General features: G+C 45.7%; 1 protein-coding gene across 1 annotated transcript in view; it reads right to left on the bottom strand.

The window, feature by feature from the left end:
• Positions 1–15,849, bottom strand: part of Kank1 (KN motif and ankyrin repeat domains 1) — a 188,118-nt gene extending 172,269 nt beyond the window's left edge. Inside the window, exon 1 of the mRNA XM_048333033.1 lies at positions 15,759–15,849. The gene's annotated coding sequence lies outside the window, so the exon portion shown is untranslated. The remainder of the gene's footprint in view (positions 1–15,758) is intronic.
• Between the last annotated feature and the right edge of the window lie 5,676 nt (positions 15,850–21,525).

Here is a 21,525-nt window from a genome sequence, read left to right as displayed (position 1 = left end):
AGCCTTTTACTTACTGCCACAATTCTTTTGTTTGTTTGTTTTTGTTTTGTCAGTCGTGGGGCTTGACCTCAGGGTCTAGATGCTATCCCTGTGCAATTTTACTCAAGGCTAGAGATCTACCACTTTGAGCCACAGTACCACATCCAGCTTCCTGGTGGTTAATTGGAGATAAGAGTCTCAAGGACTTTTTTGCTTGGGCTGGCTTTGAACCATAATCCTCATATCTCGTCCTCCTGAGTAGCTTGGATTATAGGTGTGAACCACCAGTGCCCAACTTCTCTGTTTCTCTTGCCGGGGTGACAAGACAGTTCTTTTGAGGTTTTCTTAGGGAACTTTAGAAAAATCCATATATGAATATATAATATTTAGGAAGTTTTCCTTTACTACCTCCCCGCACCCCACCCCACACAAGGACATAAAGATGCTCCAAACACAGACCAGCAGAAAATAGGAGTTGAACACAAGGATCCAGGTTCCTAACCACTGCCTTATATTCAGTCAGAACCCCTCATCAATCTGACTAGCCCAGAAACAAAGGTAGAAATTGGGGAGAAGAAATGGGAAAGGAGAAATATCCCTGAGGTAGTGAAGGTCAGGAGCAAGAAGAGGATGCTTGGGATAAAGGTGTGTGCTTAGAACTGGTACCCCAGCCTCTAGCCAGAGGGACAGACTTCAAGAAGATAATGCCTGGGCTAGGGATGTGGCCTAGTGGCAAGAGTGCTTGCCTTGTATACATGAGGCCCTGGGTTCGATTCCCCAGCACCACATATACAGAAAACGGCCAGAAGTGGCACTGTGGCTCAAGTGGCAGAGTGCTAGCCTTGAGCAAAAAGAAGCCAGGGACAGTGCTCAGGCCCTGAGTCCAAGCCCCAGGACTGGCCAAAAAAAAAAAAAAGAAGAAGATAATGCCCATTTTTGTCAGGACTCTATTGAGATGAGCCTGGTCTACAGGTGGGCACATTTATCAGGGCAAGTTAACTGTGAAGCCAGTGGTTCACAACCCATTTTCTTGGAAAAGGTCCCCAAAAGAATGATTTATAAGTGATATATACTTCAAGCCCATAAATCAACCATTTGCTCCTTTTTTTTTTCTCAAGGCTAGCATTCCACCACTTGAGCCACAGCACCACTTTTGGCCATTTTCTATATATATGGTGCTGAGGAATCAAACCCAGGGCTTCATTTATAGGAGGAGACAAGCACTCTTGCCACTAGGCCATATTCCCAGCCCCCCATTTGCTCCTTTTGATACTGAAATGGACAGAGCAGGAAATATTAACAGTTTTTTTTCCATTGTACTAAAGCTGTTTTATGGACCTCATTTGGGTCTGACAGTCCTTGGGCCTTATGATTATTACTCTGCTTTTACCTGGAAAGGTGAACTGTTGACATACACTTCAAACAATGGGTAGAGTACAGGGTGGACACAAAATAATGGCCTCTCTTCAGAGAGAGGGACTTAGTTCCAGAAGGTATGGGAAAGCTCTAGAAGCGTGGGGGAATCAAAGGCCTTCCAATGAGGTCCCCTGGTTTCCCCAGGCACCCAAGCAGGAGCATGTGGTTTCCTGAGCCTAGCTAAAATAAACCTGAAAAAAAACAGTCCTCTTTTTCTAGCAGCTTAAACAGGGATCCCAAATCTCCTGAACAAAACAGAGTGCAGGAGCTGGGCACAGTGCTTGCCTAGCATGCATGAAGCCCTGAATTCGATTCCTCAGTACCACATAAACAGAAAAGGCCAGAAGTGATGCTATAGCTCAAGTGGTAGAGCACTAATCTTGAGCAAAAAGAAAAAGGAAACTTAGAAACAATGCCCAGGTCCTGAGTTCAAGCCCAGGACTGGCAAAAACAAAACAAAACAAAAAAACCAGCATGTACTGAATTTTGAATGCCTGACTTACAAAGCTCCCTCATGGCTGAGTTGACCCAGGAAAAAGGAAGGGAGAGGTGCAGGAAGAAAACTGGGTGCCCACTTGGCAGATGGGGGCCATCCTCACTAGGGCAACTCTCTTTATAGCCTAAATGTTTAATGAGGGAAGCAGGAAGTTCCTCCTCCACTAACAGACACCTTCCCCATGGTGGGCCCCACGCCACCAGCCCTCAGGCCGACTTACTAGCTTTCACATTCTACAGATACAGTGACATAGGAACACCTGGAGTTTTGTTGTTTTGGTCTGTTGTGGGGCTTGAACTCTGGGCCTGAGCTCTGCAGCTCAAGGCTAGCATTCTACCACTTGAGCTACTGCACCACTTCTGGTTTTCTGGTGGTTAATTGGAGATAAGAGTCTCACAGACTTTCCCACCCAGGCTGACTTTGACCCACGATCCTCAGAACTCAGCCTCCTGAGTAGCTAGGATTACAGGTGTGAGCCACCAGCACCTAGCACACAGGTTTTTTGTTTGTGTTTGTTAAGGGGCTGGAACTCAGGGCCTGGGCACTATCCCTGAGATTTTGTCCTCAAGACTAGTGCTCTAGCTAGTGGAACCAGCTCCACTTCTGGCTTTTTGTGGTTAACTGGAGATAAGAATCTTTGGATTTTCCCACCCAGGCTGGCTTGGAACTGTGATCCTCAGCTGTCAGCCTCCTGAGTAGCTAGGGTTACAGGTGTGAGCCACTGGTGATGGGCTACAACAAGTATTTTTGAATGTTTGTGAAAAACAAACCAGCTACTCCCCTCCCACCCTGCTGTTCCCCAAGCCTGAGTCTCTGGACTGTGCCTCCCACTGCATTTCTGTCATTCCGACACTGTGAACGATTCTCACATCCTTCTCTTCAACCACAGCCGCCTCCTCCCCAGAGAACATGAACCTCACGTGATCTCACCAGGGGGACCAGCCTTGAACTTTCTCAGCTCAAAAAAAGCAAATTCAGAAAAAAAGATCATACACAGAAACTTTCCTCAGCAGTCAGTGGGTGATTGCGACTGATCTCCTGGCTACGACTGAGAAACTTTGTATGGAACTAATCCAATCTTGACCGCTTCTCCCCAACCTCCTTTCTTTGGTGAAAATTCAACAAACTTTCCTCTCACTCCTGAACTATAACTCCAAGAAAATTGAAGTGTGATCTCTAGAGGCAAAGAAATCTCACTCTGTCCTAGAAGGCAGAGCCTAGACTCTCTACTACCCTTTAGGTACATAAGCCAGCAAGCATGTTCTCTTGTCAAGCAGCTAAAGAGCACCTGCAAAAGACCACCAACACCAGCCCCTGCTCAGCTATACCCTAACAATAGTTCAGGGGAGAGGGGAGATGTGCACAGAAAAAGTACATACCAGGTACTAGCTTCAAGGGTAGTCTAATTATTATTATTAATTATTATTTTGCTGGTCCTGAGGCTTGAGTTCTGGGCCTAGGCACTGTCCCTGAGATCATGTGCTCAAGTGTGGAGATAGTGCTGTATGGCTTGGGCCACAGCTCTACTCCAGCTTTAAATGGTTAGAGATTAGAGTCTCCGGGACTTTCCTGCCCAGGCTGGCTTCAAACATGATCCTCATGTCTCAGTCTCCTGAGTAGCTAGGATTACAGGCATGAGCCACCAGCACCAGGCAAGCAGTATGTGGCATTCTTAGAGAAGCATGTCATTTTTTTTTTTTTTTGTCTTAAAGAAGACAACTAGCTGTCCTGAGTAGAAGCTGAAGGAAGAAATTCCAGAATGCTGTGGGAAATAAAAATAAAGTCAGGAACAATAGCTTAAGTTTCCAAGAGATTATTGGTCTCAGTTGTCCAGGAAACAGCAATAAATTTCAGTTCTGCCACTGAAACATCATAACATGCAACCTAAGCCAGTGCTGAGCTCTCTGCAAGTTAGTTTTCTCTTGCCTTCTGCCTCCAGCCATTTGAGGATGAGAAACAAGGCAATCATCACCTACCTGAGACTTGATGGCCCCTTGATATTGGCTTCCCAATCTCCAGAAAATATGTTTCTGATCTTAATTACCAACAACATGCTCATGTAAAAGTCTCATTCCTGACCAAATTGCAGAATATGATGTAATCTCTCCTATAAAAATGGCATCCCAAGCCATGTGCTGGTGGCTCATACCTGTAATCCTAGCTACTCAGGAGGCTGAGAGATCTGAGGATCAAGGTTTGAAGCCATCCAGGGGAAGAAACTGGAGACTCTGATCTCCAATTAACCACCAGAAAATTGGAAGTGGAGCTGTGGCTCAAAGTGGTAGAGTGCTAAGAAAAGGAAGGCAGGCAGAAAAATGAAAGAAAAGGAAGGGAAAAGAAAGGAAAGGGGAGGGAAGGCAAGGGAAGGAAAGGAAGGGAAGGGAAGGGAAGGGAAGGGAAGGCAAGGGAAGGGAAGGCAAGGGAAGGCAAGGGAAGGCAAGGGAAGGCAAGGGAAGGCAAGGGAAGGCAAGGGAAGGCAAGGGAAGGCAAGGGAAGGGAAGGCAAGGGAAGGCAAGGGAAGGCAAGGGAAGGCAAGGGAAGGGGGAAGAGAAGAAAACCAATCAGAATTACCCAGAGAAATATGAACAAATTCACATAAATATTAGCAAATACAACTTTACATTCTTGCCTCTGATTCGGTCAAATGTATATAAAGAAACATCAAAAATGTTTGCGTGTGCAATGTACAAGAACAGCAAACCAACCAGAACAAGCAGGTTTCCATGCTCCCCTGGGCCTTGTGTGCCTGCTGAGAGTTTCATTTAAGCTCCACCATCCAAGTCCATTAACTAAATTAATTCAAAGGGGAAAAAAAAGGAAACCTCCAGCAGAGTTCCAGGCTTCTGACACACTCTCCATACACATAATATGTAATTGTTTGCAATTAACTGATTGCTTCTGCAATGAGAAAAGCAGAAGGATATTTATTCCCCACAGGACTTTCTGTGCACACCCATTGCAAACACGCCTCAGTGGCTCTGCCACATGAGTCTTCATTAGTGAGAATATCATTTGCTTCCAGTATCTATAATTTAAATGCAAAAAGCTAGGAAGAGAAAAGTAAACCATCCAAGAAAGGCAAGACCATCCAAGTCAAAGAGAATAAATTCATGCACAGGTAGGCTGCCCTTTGCCTTCATTGCACTCTCCTCTCTAACACTCTCCAACAAGTCTAAGCCCTGTAAAGAATAGAGTGCTCAATATTGTTTTGATTTGCATTTCTTTTATGGCCAATGATGTTGAGCACCTCTTCATGTGCCTCTTGGCCATTCTCCTCTCCTCTTCAGAGAAGTCTCTCTTTTAGTCTTTAGCCCATTTATTAAGGGCGCAATTGTTTCTTTGAGGATTTGTTTGGAGGGAATTTAATTTTTTGAGTTCTAAGTATATTTTAGATATGAGGCCCTTGTCTGTTGTATGGCCAGTGAAGATCTTCTCCCCATCTGTGGGCTTTCTATTTATATTGCTAGCTATGTCCTTTGCCCTGCAGAAGCTCTGCAGTTTAAGCTCTGCAGTTTGATGCAGTCCCATTTGCCCAACCTTTCTTTGATTTGTTGTGTTTCTGGGCCTTTATTAAGAAAGTTTCTACCTGTGCCAAGGAGTCCAAGTGTTTCTCCTAATCCCTGCAGTGTTTTCAGGGTATCTGTTTTTACCTTGAGGTCTTTGATCCATTTGGAATTGATTCTGGTGCAGGGTGATGTATAAGGGTGCAGTTTTAGTTTGTTACAGTTTGCCAGCACCATTTGTTGAAGAGGTTGTCTTTCTTCCATACTATTTTTTAGCTCCTTTATCAAAGATTAAGTGGACATAGGTCTGTGGGTTTATTTCTGGGTCTCCACCTCACACCAGTAAGAATTGACATTATCAAGAAAACTAATAACAACAGATGCTGGTGGGGATGTGGCCAAAAAGAAATGCTACTACACTGTTGGTGGGAGTGTAAACTTGTTCAACCACTCTGGAAAGCAGTGTGGAGGTTCATTAAAAGGCTAAACATAGAGCTCTTCTATGACCCAACAACCCTGCTTTTGGGCATTTGCCCAAAGGATTACAAGCAAGACCACACTAAAGCTACCAGTAGAACTGTGTTCATCACAGCACAATTTACCATCGCTAAAATATGGAACCAACCCAGATGCTCCTCAGTAGATAAATGGATCAAGAAAATGGAATTCTATGCTTCCATCAAAAAGAATGGCATTGCCCCATTCGTAAGGAAATAGAAAGACTTGGAAAAAATCATATTAAGTGAAGTGAGCCTGACTCAAAGCAACATAGACCATATGATTTCCCTCACTGGTAATAATTAATACATCTAGGATAGTCCTAGCAGAACACAATGGCTTAATAGCTAGTACATATGAACAAATAAGATGATGCTAAGCGAAATGAACTCCAAGTTATAGAAATAAGTGGTTTATCATTGTGGTTGTTATGTTCAACCTACCATGTGAAATTATGCCATTTTCTTTTGTCTTTCTTCCCTATGGCTTTACCACTGATGTCACTGTAACTGACTTTGGTACCCTGGATATTGTATATACATTTATCCGAACCAAGGAAGGAAAGGGGAACATCAAAGTGGAAAGACAAAGGGTAAAGGGTGAACCAATGCAACAGCAATACTTAAAGACAATATGGTGTAAACCAACTGCACAACTTGGGGTGGGGGAGAAGGGAACAAGGGAGGGGGGAAGGTGGGAGAAAAATGAGGGAGGAGGTAAGAAGTTTGATAAGAAATGTACTCACTACCTTACGTATGAAACTATAACCCTCTGTACATCACTTTGACAATAGATAAATAAATTTTTTAAATAAAAAAAATAAAGCTCTATGTTCTGTGGTACTGGGGGGAGAAAGAATAGAGTGCTTTACTTAAAATAATAGATAACTGCCCAATGCCAGTGGCTCATGCCTGTAATCCTAGCTACTCAGGAGGTTGAATTCTGAGGATTGTGGTTCAAAACCAGACTGGGTAGGAAAGTCCATGAGACGCTTATCACCAATAAACTACTCAGAAAAACCCATAAGTGCCACTGTGGCTCAAGTGGTAGAATGCTAGCCTTGAGCCAAAGAAGCTCAGGGACAGTGCCCAGACTGAGAGTACAAACCCCAGGACCAGAAAAAAATAAAAAAAAATTGGGAAGCAAAAGGAAGTAGAAAAGAGAGACGTGAGTAACACCAATTCTGGTGTTTTCCCCTGTAGCAGTTCATTAACATTGTCCAATCTGTAAAATCAAACATAAACTACAACAATTTAAAGGAAAGCTGCAGCCAGGAGCAGTGGCTAATGCCTATAATCTACAATCCTAGCCTTTTGGAGGCAAAGATCAGGGACTAATGTTCACCACCAGCCTGGGCATAAAAGTACCTGAGCTGAATACTGGTGGCTCACACCTATTGACTCAGGAGGCTGAGATCTGAGGATCATGGCTCAAAGCCAGACCAGGCAGGAAAGTCCTTATTTCCAATTCACCAGCAAAAAGCCAGAAGTGAAGTGGTAGAGTACTAGCCTTGAGCACAAAAGCTCAAGCCCTGAATTCACACATATACACACAAAACACCTGAGACTCAAAGGATGGCTGGGTGTGGTGACACACTCAGCTGTGAGGGGAAACACAGTGCTGGGCTACATTGGCCCACACCTGAGATCTCCAATGACACTGAAACGCACAAGAAGGATCAGGGATTCTGCCCTGAAAATAACCAATGTAAAAAGGACCTAGAGGCATGGAAGGAAGGAAGGAAGGAAGAAAGGAAGGAAGGAAGGAAGGAAGGAAGGAAGGAAGGAAGGAAGGAAGGAAGGAAGTGAAGTGCCAGACACGTGAACCCCATTTTAGAATTAAACCCTGAGCCAATCAGATTGTACCTGTGTCCTAATCTTGCTTGCACACCTGATTGTTGTAACCTTGTTCTTTGCCTTTATAAGCCCTGTGTAATCACAGCTCGGGGCTTCCTCCTAACCTCCGCTGTGTCGGTGGGTAAGACGAGGCCCGAGTTGGCAGCTCGTTAAATAAAACCTTGCCTTGCTTTTGCATTTCGGAGTGTCTGAATCTCGGTGGTCTTCTTGGGGGTGGTCTTGCGACTTGGCACAACAGAAGGAATTCTTTAATACTCCTCCCATCAAACAGAAGGCTTTGGAGTCTGAGCAAGCATGTGTCTGGTGCAACCCAAATTGTGTAAAAAGGAGGTTACAAAACCTTCCAGGCTAGGTCCTAAAAGGCCACAATGCTTCCGATTGTCTGATGTGCTCATTGTGGGGTAGTTTTATGTGCAGACGTGGAGGTGGCCTTTGGAGGAAAATAATATGTAAATTCAATCTGGAAAAAAACCCAATGCCCTCTAGAAAGTGGAAAGGTCTTATCCAATCAGTCAAAAGTCTGAATGGAACAGAAAAACTCACCTTTTTAAGCAACAGAGAATTCTCCAGTGCACCTCCACTAGGGGTTTCACACTTGCTAGGCAGACACTGAACTACCGGAGTCATATCCTCAGCCATTTTTTACTTTCACTGGTTTTCAGTTTCCAAGCCAGGTTCTTTACTACCTGAGCCACACTTCCAGCCCCTCGACTTTCAAATAGGGTCTTGCATTTATGCCTGAACTGACCTGGACGGCAATCTTCCTATATACACTTCCCTCAATTACTGAGATGGCAGGCATGCACAAACAATTCAGCTATTGGTTGAAATGGAGGGCTTGAGAACTTTTGACTTGAGCTGGCCTCAAACCACTGTCCCCCAGGCTTCTGCCTCTCAAGTAGCTAAGGTTGCAGATGTGAGCCATGGCACTGGGCCCTGTTTGGTTTTTACTTGTATTGTGGGCTCTCCTAGTCTCCTGTAGGCATATAGTGCAAACGTTAGTCTAGACAGTCTCCAAATTTGAGTGAGACACCCAATTCATAATTTTTTAAATCTCTTTCTCTCTGGAAAACCAGGATGAATATGTGGGGGGGGGGGGTTGCTGGAATGTAAGAAATCCAACTATCTAAGCCACCAGATATCACCATGAAGACAAAGGAGGCCGCCATGGTTACATGTTCTGGTCTTTACACAGCCCTCTGGCTGCCCTTTTAAGACACAAGACCTGGAGGGAAAATGTTCTTGCACTCTGTAAGCACAGTAGCTGGGAACCACTGGGTGGCTTCAGCAAGCACGAAAGGAGCAGTGGTCCAGCCACACCCTGGGGAAATCCCTGAACCCCAGAATCCATACCTATTTTTAAGCCTCTAACTTTGGGGGAGGGGTAATGTGTTATCATAATAAGCTAGTAAAAGAGCCTCAAAACAGACATTTGCAGTTACCACAATTAAACAGGTATGGCTGAGGGGGATTAGAGAGGAAAGGTGGGTTTTAGATTTTAATGTTTTCATTTAACCACATTGAAAACTTTGCAAGGAAGAAGAAATAGCCAACCACAGGGCAACTGTTTTAAATGTCCATCATGCTGGGCTCGTCTGCTATGAACTCAAGCCCTAGAGTTGTTTTCAACTCTCACAGTAAACCCTATGCCTGGAGGTGCTTTATTATTCTGGGATTTTTTTTTTAGTCAGTCATGGGGCTTAAGCTCAGGGCCAGGACTCCATCCCTGAGCTCTTTTGCTCAAGCCTCGAGCTTTACCACTTTGAGCCACAGTGCCACTTTCAGTTTTCTGGTGGTTAAATGGAGATAAGAATCTCACAGGGACTTTTTTTGCCCAGGCTGGCTTTGAACCACAATCCTCAGATCTCAGCCTCCTGAGTAGCCTCGTGTTACAACTATGAGCCACCACCACCGTGCTTTTTTTTTTTTGAGACAAGTGTCTCTCTGTGTCATCCAAGCTGACCTTGCACTCTGAATCCTGCTTCAGTATCCTGAGTAAATGAGATTACAGACCTACATCCTCATACGAGGCTAACAATCCCTGTTTCATAGATGGGAAACTGAGGCACAGTGAAGTTAGGTAAACTGCAAAGGATCACACAGCAAGCCCTAGATCCTGGGTTCTAATCAGCTAGCCTGAGTCCAGAGCTATAATATTTACACAATGATCACCAGGCTGACTTGGCAGTCACAATACCACGGATAAAGGATACAATCTCAAATTACCATTCACCTGGGTCGCCAAGCATGTGACCAGCCAGGCTATTAAGTGTCAAGCATTTCCAACTACCTTACTTTTCCTAAAGCTATTGGCTAAAGGCAATAGTGCTCCATATTCTCCACCTATGCACATTTCTAAACCCAGTCCCGCTAAATGTCACCCAGATTTCTTAACTTGACATTAATTTCTCTGAAGCCAGAATGGGTCACTGGGATGGATACCAGGTAGCTTCACCCATGTGGCAGTATTATCTTCCTTTCTATGGGATGGGGGGGGGGGGGTGTCTGAGACTGGGACGCGAATTCATGCCTGTTGATTTTGCTCATTGGCTAGTATTCTACCAACTAAGCCATGCCTCCAACCCCAAGTAATATCTTCTATTTGCTATCTGCTATGATCTTTCAGGGTCTACTCTGAAATCTCCCACCAGAGCCTCGCACATCACTGCTGGCTGCAGCTAACAGACATGGGCTTATTCTAAATGAAGGCTCCTGCAGCAGGCTTCCTATTAGAGAAATTTTTGTTGAATTTCATCTGACAGGAAGGAGGAGGAGGTAAAGAGCCACAGCCAAGCTAAGCAGCAGCTTTCTGCCTCCTAACCCCTGCCAAGTGTTTGCAATCAAACCCGTAATGCCAACTCACAGAGGCAAAGCAGCTTTTCAATGCTGCAAGGGGTTCTTTGCCTGCCTTTAAGTTAGTTGCTATCTTCCAGAAGGAGACAGCAAGGGAGTCCTCATCTCTCCCACTGTCCAGAGGTGAATGGGGTTCCACCAAGACATGGCTAACATCTCCCCGGGGAAATGTGCTCCCCATTCAACTTCTAAGGACTCCCCAAAGCACAGCCCAAGTTATATTTTTTTGAGAAGGTACATTCCTCTCCTCTCTCTCTCTCACTCTCTCTCTCTCTTTCTCTCTCTCTCTCTTTCTCTCTCCCCCTCCCTCTGTGTGTGTGTGGGGGGGGGGTCCAGAACTCAGGGCCTGGGCACAGGCCCTAACTTTTTTCACTCTAGGCTAGCACTCTGCCATTTGAGTCCCAGCTCTGGCATTTTGGTGATTAATTGGAAATTTGAACCTCACAGACTTTCCCGCCTGGGCTGGCTTTGAACTGCAATAATCAGATCTTAGCCTCCTAAGTAGCTAGAAGGCACTTGAGCATCCAGACAGGTAAAACAAAACAACAACAACAAAAACTCATGATGCTGGGCTGGGGATATGGCCTAGTGGCAAGAGTGCTTGCCTAGTATACATGAGGCCCTGGGTTCAATTTCCCAGCACCACATACACAGAAAACGGCCAGAAATGGCGCTGTGGCTCAAGTGGCAGAGTGCTAGCCTTGAGCAAAAAGAAGCCAGGGACAGTGCTCAGGCCCAGAGTCCAAGCCAAACAAAAACTCATGATGCAGAACTCAAACAAGTACAACCTTTATTGAATAAGCTAAATTCTTTTTTGTCAAGAAATGTTTTGTCTAGCTGTTATTTTAAATTTTATATGTAATTTCTGAACAGAAACAACAAAAACAACTTATTAATATGATCCCTCTTTTATTCCCTAAAGCTCCTGGCTTAGTACCTTTGTCAAAATTATTACATAAAGAAAAACTTCATAGGGTTGTTTTAAAAAAGGGGGGAAGGAAACCAAAGTTCATTTTATGCTTTTGTAATTATAAAGAAGATATCAGGGTCATCCTTATGATTATTTTCAGAAATGTGATTTAGGTTACTGTTGGCAACCTGAAGACATGTTAATCAAGTCCATACTAGACTCAAGGACAATTTAAGTTTTCAGGCAGCAGTGTAACAATAAATATCTAGGTCCACTAAAAAAGAAGCCCTAGACTATGCGATATTCAAACAATAGAGAAGAGTGTATATGCACAAAGATTATTTCCAATAGATAATAACTAATTCCAAAAATGACACTTTCCCGATGATTGTTTCATTAATGCCACATGAAGGCACACCCACAAGGGTGTTGCAGTGGAGACTGAAGTAACATTAAGATACAGTGTTCAGAAACAAGAGCAAATTGAGACTTGTGACTTCTATGAACAACACAGAATCACTGATGCAGACCGGCCCTACCTTTGCTGTTTCAGAAAGCTAGGACAGAATTCAGCACACTGCAGCAGAAAGTGTGACCTAAAAAGCCACTTGGGAAACCTACTTTTTTTTTGGTCATTGTGGGGTTTGAACTCAGGGCCTGGGCACTGGCTGTCTCTGAGCTCTTTTGCTCAGGCTACCAGTGCTCTGCCACTTTGAGCCAGAGCCATTTCTGGTTTTTTGAGTAGTTAAATTGGAGATAAGAATCTCATGGGGACTTCTTTCTGCCCAAGCTAGCTTTGACCCATGATCCTCAGATCTCAGCCTCCTGAATAGCTAGGATTACAAGCATGAGCCACTAGCACCCAGCAGAAAACTTACTTTTACATCATCTTCTAACCTAAATATTTGAATCCAAAATTCTACTCCTAAGTAGATAGTAAACACAACTGTGCACATATACATGCATGCATATTCCAAGTCCTATTTGTTACAGACAAATTGCAAACCACTCAAATGTCTTTTAACCCTAGAATGGATAAACTTTGATATAATCACACAACAGAATAACACATGGCCATGAAAATGAACTACAGCCACAACCAGCCAACACAAATGAGTCTCACAACACAGCTTAATCTAACAAAATACCCCCAACTTATATACCATGTGATTCCAGGTCTATACAGCATGAAAACATGCAAAACTTACCTATGGCTGGCAAAGGGGTTATTGGGCAGATGGCAGTGACTACAAAGCAAATTAAGGGGGTCTTCTGCAGGGCTGACTTGTTTCTTGATCTGACTACTCTATACAGGCTTTTATGACAATTTGTCACATTGTACACTTGAAATCGGTACATTTGGTAGATTTCAAGTTTTGAACTTGTCTATGTAACAGGCATAACATTTCCTGTAATGCTTGAAACCAAGTTGATGACTTTAAATGATTCAGGGTGCATGAGAAGTGTGGTGATTGAGGCATGATTTGGAAATCCTCAACTCTGCTCACTAAAACTGACTTTAAAACCATACACAAATAATCCAACAAAAGCCAGCTGAACTGTTTGTTCTTGTTACTGTTTTTGAAATCTGCTCTCTTACAGTTACCAAACAACCCCAATTCCTACAAGCACCCATCCTCCCTAATTCCTTGCATTCCCTCCACCCAGACCTTTCCCTTCTCTGTCTCCTAGATGAGCAGGTTAAGGCAGGAGCATCATCAACACCTGGGACTATTTGTGAACAGATGTTGATACTCATTAAATGAACCTGGTCTAAAAAAATGTATCAATACCGGGGCTGGGGATATGGCCTAGTGGCAAGAGTGCTTGCCTCGTATACATGAGGCCCTGGGTTCGATTCCCCAGCACCACATATATAGAAAACAGCCAAAAGTGGTGCTGTGGCTCAAGTGGCAGAGTGCTAGCCTTGAGCAAGAAGAAGCCAGGGGGGCTGGGGATATAGCCTAGTGGCAAGAGTGCCTGCCTCGGATACACGAGGCCCTAGGTTCGATTCCCCAGCACCACATATACAGAAAACGGCCAGAAGCGGCGCTGTGGCTCAAGTGGCAGAGTGCTAGCCTTGAGCGGGAAGAAGCCAGGGACAGTGCTCAGGCCCTGAGTCCAAGGCCCAGGACTGCCCCCCCCCCCAAAAAAATGTATCAATACCTCTTTACAAAAAAAAAAAAAAAGCTACTGTTAAGGGCAGGTGGTAGAACTCTACGCTTGAAGCCAGGGGATCATCCCAAGGAGAGGGGAGAAAAACCCACCTATTTACAGATGCAGCCCCAGCCCTAAGTGATAAAATGCAGTCCTAATTTTGTATGTGTTGCTAAGGTGGAGTATCTTGTTTTGTTTTTTGCAATATTTGGACTTGAACTCCAGACCCTGCAGCTTGCTAAACTGGTGCTTGATGGCTCAAGCCATTCTGCTGACCCCTTTTCTTGTGTTGGTTATTTCAAGATAGGGTCTCTCTATGAGGGAACTACAACTCTATTTGCACTTTTCCCATTGTTGCTGGGATGACAGGTGCAATGTACCTAGCCCAGTGTCTGGTAGAGAAAAGATCTCTGGAATTCCCTCCCCCCAACTTGCTGACCTTCCCTTCCCCCATTTCCTCAGCCTCCCAAGTAGTTCCAACTTGCATATCTTTAAGGGAGAAATTATCATTCCATGGTGAGCGAGTGGCTCCTGCACCCTTATACTTTTTAACTTCCCCACAGATCTGGGTTCACCACCTTTCCCCAAACTAAAAACAGTAAAACGACCAAAGCTAATCAGCTCTTTACTCCCTCAGTCTCTCTCCCAAGTAGCTACTTTACAATAAGGGAGACAGCGATGGAGAAAAGATTAGTGAGGGTGGTGGCGTTGCTTTCTTTGGGGCGGAAGGGAGTAATAAAATATTATGAATTAGATTTGATAATTCTATAACTTGGTGAACGCACTGAAACTAGTGAGTTGTGCACTTTAAGAGGATAATTGTAGGTTTATTATTACATCTCCAATTTTTAAATAAAACAGGGATATGTCCAACATTTTAGCAGAGACTTGGATGTAAGCAGAAGCAAGGAGATTGAACAACGGAGTGCCATCTAAAAATCGAATTGAATGAACTCATCATGAACTGAAAATAAGCAATAAAGTCCTGATTTCTACTCAGCTCATATAACGTGGGGGGTGGGGGGGTGAAGTCGGGGCCAGGGTTCGTTTTAGAGAATCTGGGTCCTATAGGATAACTCATTAATGAATATGATGCGCTGACCCAGGGTGGAGACGACGTGCAGAAAACGCCGGCGCTGAGGCGGGGTGGGAGGGGGGACGCCATAGATGGTGGATAGCGTTTGCAAGACCAAAGCTTTCACCGGTTTCACCCCTGGTGCAGCTCAGCTCTGCCAAACCTGCCGGATCAACCACGAAAAAGTTGCCTCTAGAAGTTCCTGGGGAAACCCGGGTGTGGGGGTGGGGGGTGGGGGTAGCAGTCGAGGGAAGCGGGCGGGCCGGGAACCCTCGCAGAGCTCCCCGCGTTGTCTGCCTAAGTGACAAGAACAGGGGGCTTCCGGGGATCAAGTCCGCTCAAGAACGCTGAAACCCTCCCCACGACCCGACACCGCCGAAACCCACGTAGTCCGGGACAGGTGGGGGTCCCCAAAGGCCCAGCGCGCCGCCAGCGGCCACGCCCCTCCCCCACCGCCGGGCCCCGGCCACCCCGGCCGGAGCCATCTCCGAGTCCGCTCGGAGACCCGAGGCCGGCCACCTGCCGCTCCAGGACGGCGGATAAAGGGGTCCTGGCCCACCGCCACTGTCCCTCGCGGTGCCGACCACCGACCTCAACGGAGAGACGTCTCCGGAAAGGGTCTGCACCCCAACCTCGGCTCCAGAGGCAGCCCGGGGCCGGCAATTGCGCCCGGTGCGGGGTCAGGAGGCGCCCGCGCCCTCCCGCGCGCTGCCCCAAGTCTGAGGCACGGCGCTCGCTCAGAGACCCGTTGCCCCAGCGATCGCCAAACACGGGGGCCGCCACCGAGGCGAAGCCACGACTCGAGCCCCTTCCCCGATCGCCGGGGTGACCCCTGTCCAGCGGGAAGGAGCCCCCGGGGACAGTCCTGGTCCACCGCCACTTTGCGCCCCCCACTGCGCGCCAAGTTTGCTGGGCTGGCTGTGGGGGCCGACCTGGGGCAAGGATTGGAGCCTGGTCGTCCCCGGGCCTCTCCTGCCTAGGAAAGGGGTGCAGCACAGCCCCAGGCGCCACTCACCTCCAGCCGCTGATCCCAACCAGCCGCGCAGGGCTGGAAGCTCCCAGGCTCCTCGGCCGCGGCTCCCGGAGCTGGAGGGGTCGGGGACGAGCGGAGGGGCGGGGCCTCATTAAGGGGCGGGGCCACCTGGAGGAGGGGCGGAGGCACAAGGAGCTAAGCCATATGGAGGGGCGGGACCATAAGGAGCTGAGCCTGGCAGCGGGGGTGTGGCCATGCGGAGGGGGCGGAGCCTGCCGCCGTGGGCAGCGCCGGAATTAAACCCAGAAGTTCGTTGCTGCCTGGGACCCACATTGCAAGCACCGCGAAGGACCGGGAAGCAGCTAGGGGAGACTGGCAAGCCCCAGGCTCTGAGTGGGAGACGACGGTTGCTGCTACCCGGATCGCAGCAGAGCGAGCGGGAAGCGTGGGTCGGTCCTGGAGGAAGCCTGGCTTTGCGAGAGCATATGCTGTCTTTGTATTGGCAAAGGCAGCCGGAGGGCGAGCCTCACTGCGCCTGCGCGGTGCACCGACCTCACCAGTCGGGCCCCGAACCTTTGCACACCTCCCGGTGCTCTGCGGCTTCGCCCCCTGGCTTGCACTCACTACCCCACCCCGCCCTCATCCCCGCCTTTTGGGTTATCATCTCGTACCGGGAAGGAAGCTGGGCGCGCGCGTGTAGGCACAATTAGCACCCCCAATACTTGTGCTGTCGGTCCCTCCATACTACCAAAAACTTTCTGCCTGGAGTGAGAAGGGAGACCCTGGAGCGGTTGTGTGCAGGACTAGCAAGCACTGGGGTGTCCCCAAACCTCCCGACACCCTGGACACCCAACCGCACTCGGTGCGTTCCATCCGGCTGGGCTGCGGGTCCCAAACCTCAGTGGCAAAGAGTCCTGGTGTGCAGAGGGTGCGGGTGTTCCAGGGACTCTAAAGGTGACGCTGCGCCCAGCTGCGGGATTGTGGTTGCAACTAGGAAGTCAGTCCGGCTCTGAACGCTGGGTTTTGCCGCGCCCCCCCCCCGCCCCCCGCCGTAGATCGCGAGGAGTAAAGACTGTGGGATTGAAGTCTGAGTCTTTGAAATTGAGATTGGCTTCAATCCACGCCGACTGGAGAATCTACTTTATAAAATTCAGGACAAATGTACTAGGTCTCCAATCACTACTTCTCTGGGTGTGGGGGAGGGGGTGTCTCAGAGCCCTCCTGCCCAGCCAAACGCATCTGATCTTTCACACACACACACACACCTTTTTGTAAGTGTGGTTAAGGGAAGAATCACCACGAAGTCAGGAAGCGAAACGCTCACCCCTGGGGAGAAGGGGCTGTGAATCACTCTTTCCTCACAATTCACCAAGAAGCACACCTGCGAATTCCTGAAGCTGATGGACCCTGACTGTTAAGATAAGCAAAGGGCAGCCCAAATTAAGTCTGGCGAGAAATCCCAGTTCAGAGCCTCTTTGCAAACTCCCCTCTGGGTGTGGGTTTTGTCATCTGTGTAATAGGGCGTTTGGATTCAGTAGCTGTTTTCTAAAATTCACCATTCAAGGGAAAGGGGTAATTAGTTCTTATTGTGAGAAGTGGAGGATCAGAGGGTATGGGGATGTTCCTGCACTTAAAAAAAAAAAAAAAGTGACCTCCAAGCAGGTACTAGTGGCTTGGTCCTGTAATTCTAGCTACTCAGGAGGCTAAGGTCTGAAGATTGCAGTTGGAAGCCAGCCCTGGCAGGAAAGTCCATGAGACTCTTATCTCCAATTAGCCACCCAAAAGCTGGAAGTGGAGCTGTGGCTCAAGTGGCAGAGCACTAGCCCTGAGCACAAAAGCTTAAGGACAGTGGTCAGGCCCTGAGTTCAAGCCCAAGGACCACCCACTCCCCTACACTCAAAGCATCCTTACCCTAGAATTTTCAGCATGCCCACTCTTCTCTCTCTCCTTTACATTTTTGTAGGGCTCAAAAGGAAGCAAGCCTACTTAATATATATATATATATATATATATATATATATATATATATATATATGAAAACAGCGAATCGAGTTTGTACTGGCATTTTATTTACATTTTTAAATGTAGTCACTTCAAAAGCTAAAAGAAAATTTACACACCATATCATTTAAAGTGCAAATGCAATGATTACTTTCATACACACACAAAGTTACAAGCCATTAACATATCTCAGAACAATGTGATCATCCCAGTAAGAAACCCTATACCCATTAGCAGTCAACACCTCTCTCCTCCCCCAGCCCCTGACAACCACAAAACTATCCATATCCTGTCTCTATGAATTTGCCTATTCTGCACATTTCATATAAGTTGAAGCATAACAATATGGAGCTTTTGTCCTTCCTTCTTTTATTTAATAATAGAAATCAGGCTACAGTGTACATTTGTACTCTGTACCCCTCACTCCTCAATTATACCGTTTATTGATGAAGGTAGTATATTGGAGGGCAATGGCAACAGCAACAATTTTCTTGAATCATTTACTAAGGGAAACACTTCTTTGAAGCAAAACATGCAGAATATCATCAAACATGTCAATATAGAAGCCCTTGGATTTATATGAAGACATCTCAATAGTGAGATAACTTCTCATCATAGCAAGCAATTTCTGTATGTATGTGTTATGTATGTATCTGGGAATGATGAACCACATTATTAGCTGGGCTACTAGGAACAGATTTGCACAAACAGTTTTATAAAAGAACCATTAATTTTCAGTCCACTTGAATTTCTAGTCCTAATACACATTTTTTGAGTACTTATCCTTAGCTATAAAATGTAGCCCATAGTTTAGCTTTCAAGTATAGGATAGCCTATTCCATATTATTTTTTCTTTAAGTAAAATTTCTTTTTGGTCCTGAATATCTTGATATGATCCTATCTGATTTAGGGGGGAGGCATTGAAGATGGGCCTTGGATATCTTGTTGAGACCACTGGCCAGTGGTTGAGTTGTCTGGGCAGATAGAGGCTTACTTGAGAGACCTAGACATGGGTTTAATATGGGACTTTGGGGATTCTAAAGTCATAGCTGTAATCAGTTGTTTTGTGAAGAATGAACTTGTTGGGCCGGGAATGTGGCTTAGTGGTAGAGTGCTTACCTAGCATGCATGAAGCCCTGGGTTCAATTTATCAGCACCACATAAACAGAAAAGGCCAGAATTGGTGCTGTGGTTCAAGTGGTAGAGTGCTGGCCTTGAGTAAAAGGAAGCCAGGAAGAGTGTTCAATAGGCCCTGAGTTCAAGCCCCAGGACTAGCAAAAAAAAAAAAAAGAATGAACTTGTTAGTGACAGTGGTCAAGAATTTTATTTATATCTGCTGATGTTGCTCTGGTTTCATTTGGAAGCATTCTGTTTAAGTCTGCAGGAACTAGATTGTTTTCTGTTTCTCAATTTTTATCTACATAAGATGTCTGAACATTCTACCTGTCAGTATGTTTTGGCTATCTCACTTTCCATTGAGCTTTGGAGGAAAGTTGTTTTGTAGGAGGGTAGAAGGTAGTTTGTTGTCTTGGCCTCTCCTGCACAGCCAGGTCATGTAATCTTTTCCATTTGCCATAAACAGCTGAACTCCTTGGAACTGTCACTTTCTACTTTTCCCATTTTATAAGAGCTAAAATCAGAAGATATAGTAGATTCTTCAACAACACAACACAGGGTTTGATCTGTCAGTCTACTTACATGCTGTTGCTGGTAGTGGGGCCTGAACTCAGGGCCTGGGCACTATTCCTAAGCTTACTTGCCACAGTGCCACTTCTGGTTTTCTGGTGGCTAATTGGAGATAAGAGTCTCAGAGGCTTTCCTGCCCCAGCTGGCTTTGAACTATGATCCTCAGATCTCAGCCTCTTGACTAACTAGGATTACAGGTGTAAGCTACTGGCGCATGCAGATTCAAAAATAATATTTTTCAAATAGGGCATTGGTGGCAAAAGCAGTTCAGCACCCAAGCCTTGAGTTCAAACCCCACTACTGGCACAATCAATCACCAATCAATCAATCAATAAATGGAGTTGTAACAATTTGATAAAACAGAGTAATAGCCAGCCTAGAACATCAAGAAAAAGTCGGTATGTCATGAATACATAAAACACATATAGATCATAATCTTTATTATTCATTACCATGAAATGTATACAAAAATTAAAAATTATCAACATTTACTCACCCAGACATAGACTGTGCATGGTGGTATAGGCAGTTCAGAGGAATGTGAACAGATGCAAAGGAGCAATATTAAGTACTCACTGCACAATTAGCTATGTTCTACTGTAATAATGTGGTAGCTGCCTCCTGATGCTATTTCATTGAGCACAGAAAAATTTACCGCAAACACAGCAGGACACTAATCACCAACTGGAGAGCAATTCTGCTCACCAGTTAAATTGTGCTATGTAGTAAAAAGTGATCTCTCAGGCTCTCCGCAATTTTCTCCCCCATGTAATACATTTAGCAAACATACAAAATATGTGGCCACTAACTGTGTTATCTACAAGAACAGTACAATAGCAGGCTTTCCACAGCTAAGTGTGAGAAAGTCAGAAATTAATTCAGGATTTTTGACAGCACAAGGGGGTGGGCCCTTCTCACCCACTCCATTGTCTAAAAGTGAGCCGTACTTCTCTTGGTTCTGTAAAAAAATTCTTCAACATTTTTCTATTGTTTTTGCTTTAAGTTCAGGTTTGTCTTTTTCAAATACCTGAGTAAATGATCTTCCATTAAAAAAAAATTGTGCTTGCCTAACATACATGAAGTCCTGGGTGCAATTCCTCAGCCCCAGCCACATAAACAGAAAAGGCCAGAAGTGGCACTGTGACTTAAGTGGTAGTGTGGCAGCTGTTGTAAGGAGTATAGCTGACTCCATCTTGATTAGGGAAACATGGTAGCATTGTTAAAAAGAGGTTAAATATTAGGTCACCCTGACCACAAAATTCTGCTTCTGTAAATGGCTTGCTTGTTTGTTGCTTGCTCTATCCTCTGTGTCAACCCCCTACATCTGTGCTATGCTTTTACCTTTATAAACCCAGCTCAAGGACTGTTAGGTGTCGCAGTGTTAGCTCCCAAGTCTGCACTGTGTCCCTGGCCGGTCAGCCTGCTTTTTTAGGGGTGCAATTTCAGCTCCCAAGTTGGTGCTGCATCCCTGGCCAGTCAGTTCACTTTGTGCTTCCCCAATAAGACCATCTTTTTTCTTGAGACTGTTTCTGCGTGGTGGACTCTTGAAGGGACGAGGCATTCCCTCCCTCCAACCCTGTAGCAGTAGCCTTGAGCAAATAGAAGCCAGGGACAGTGCTCAGGCCCTGAGTCTAAGCCCCAGGACTGGCACACACACACAATTTTTTTTTCTACCATACTGATGTTTTCATATTTCAAATTTCAATTTGAAGTTTCATAGTTTTGCCTCCTTTTTCTCCTCCTCTGTCCCTCCACCACTTTCTCCTCCACCTCCTCCTTCCTCTCCTTTTTCTTCTTTTATCTTGTGGCCCTGGACATTGCACCAAAAGTTTGGCTCTACCACTTGAGCTATACCCCTAGTTCATTTGTCTTTCCTTTAACTTTGAGATAATCTCATTAACTTTGCCCAGGCTAGCCTTGTACTCAAAATCCTCCTTCCTTCACGTGCCAAGTAGCTGGGGTTACAGGCATGTACCACCACTCCTGCCACCATTGTTGTGTTCAATAGTTGAATATGAATTGACATAAAACTCATTTTTGTATGTAAAGTTTCTGTTGGCATACCGTCAGGAGAGACCTAATGGTACATGCAGTTTAGGGTCAGAATCATGTGCAGAATCTC

This window comes from Perognathus longimembris, chromosome 1 (genome assembly GCF_023159225.1).
Source record: "Perognathus longimembris pacificus isolate PPM17 chromosome 1, ASM2315922v1, whole genome shotgun sequence".
NCBI lineage: Eukaryota > Metazoa > Chordata > Mammalia > Rodentia > Heteromyidae > Perognathus > Perognathus longimembris.
The sequence above is the reverse complement of the archived record's forward strand: the minus strand, read 5'-3'. Positions and strand labels throughout refer to the sequence as shown.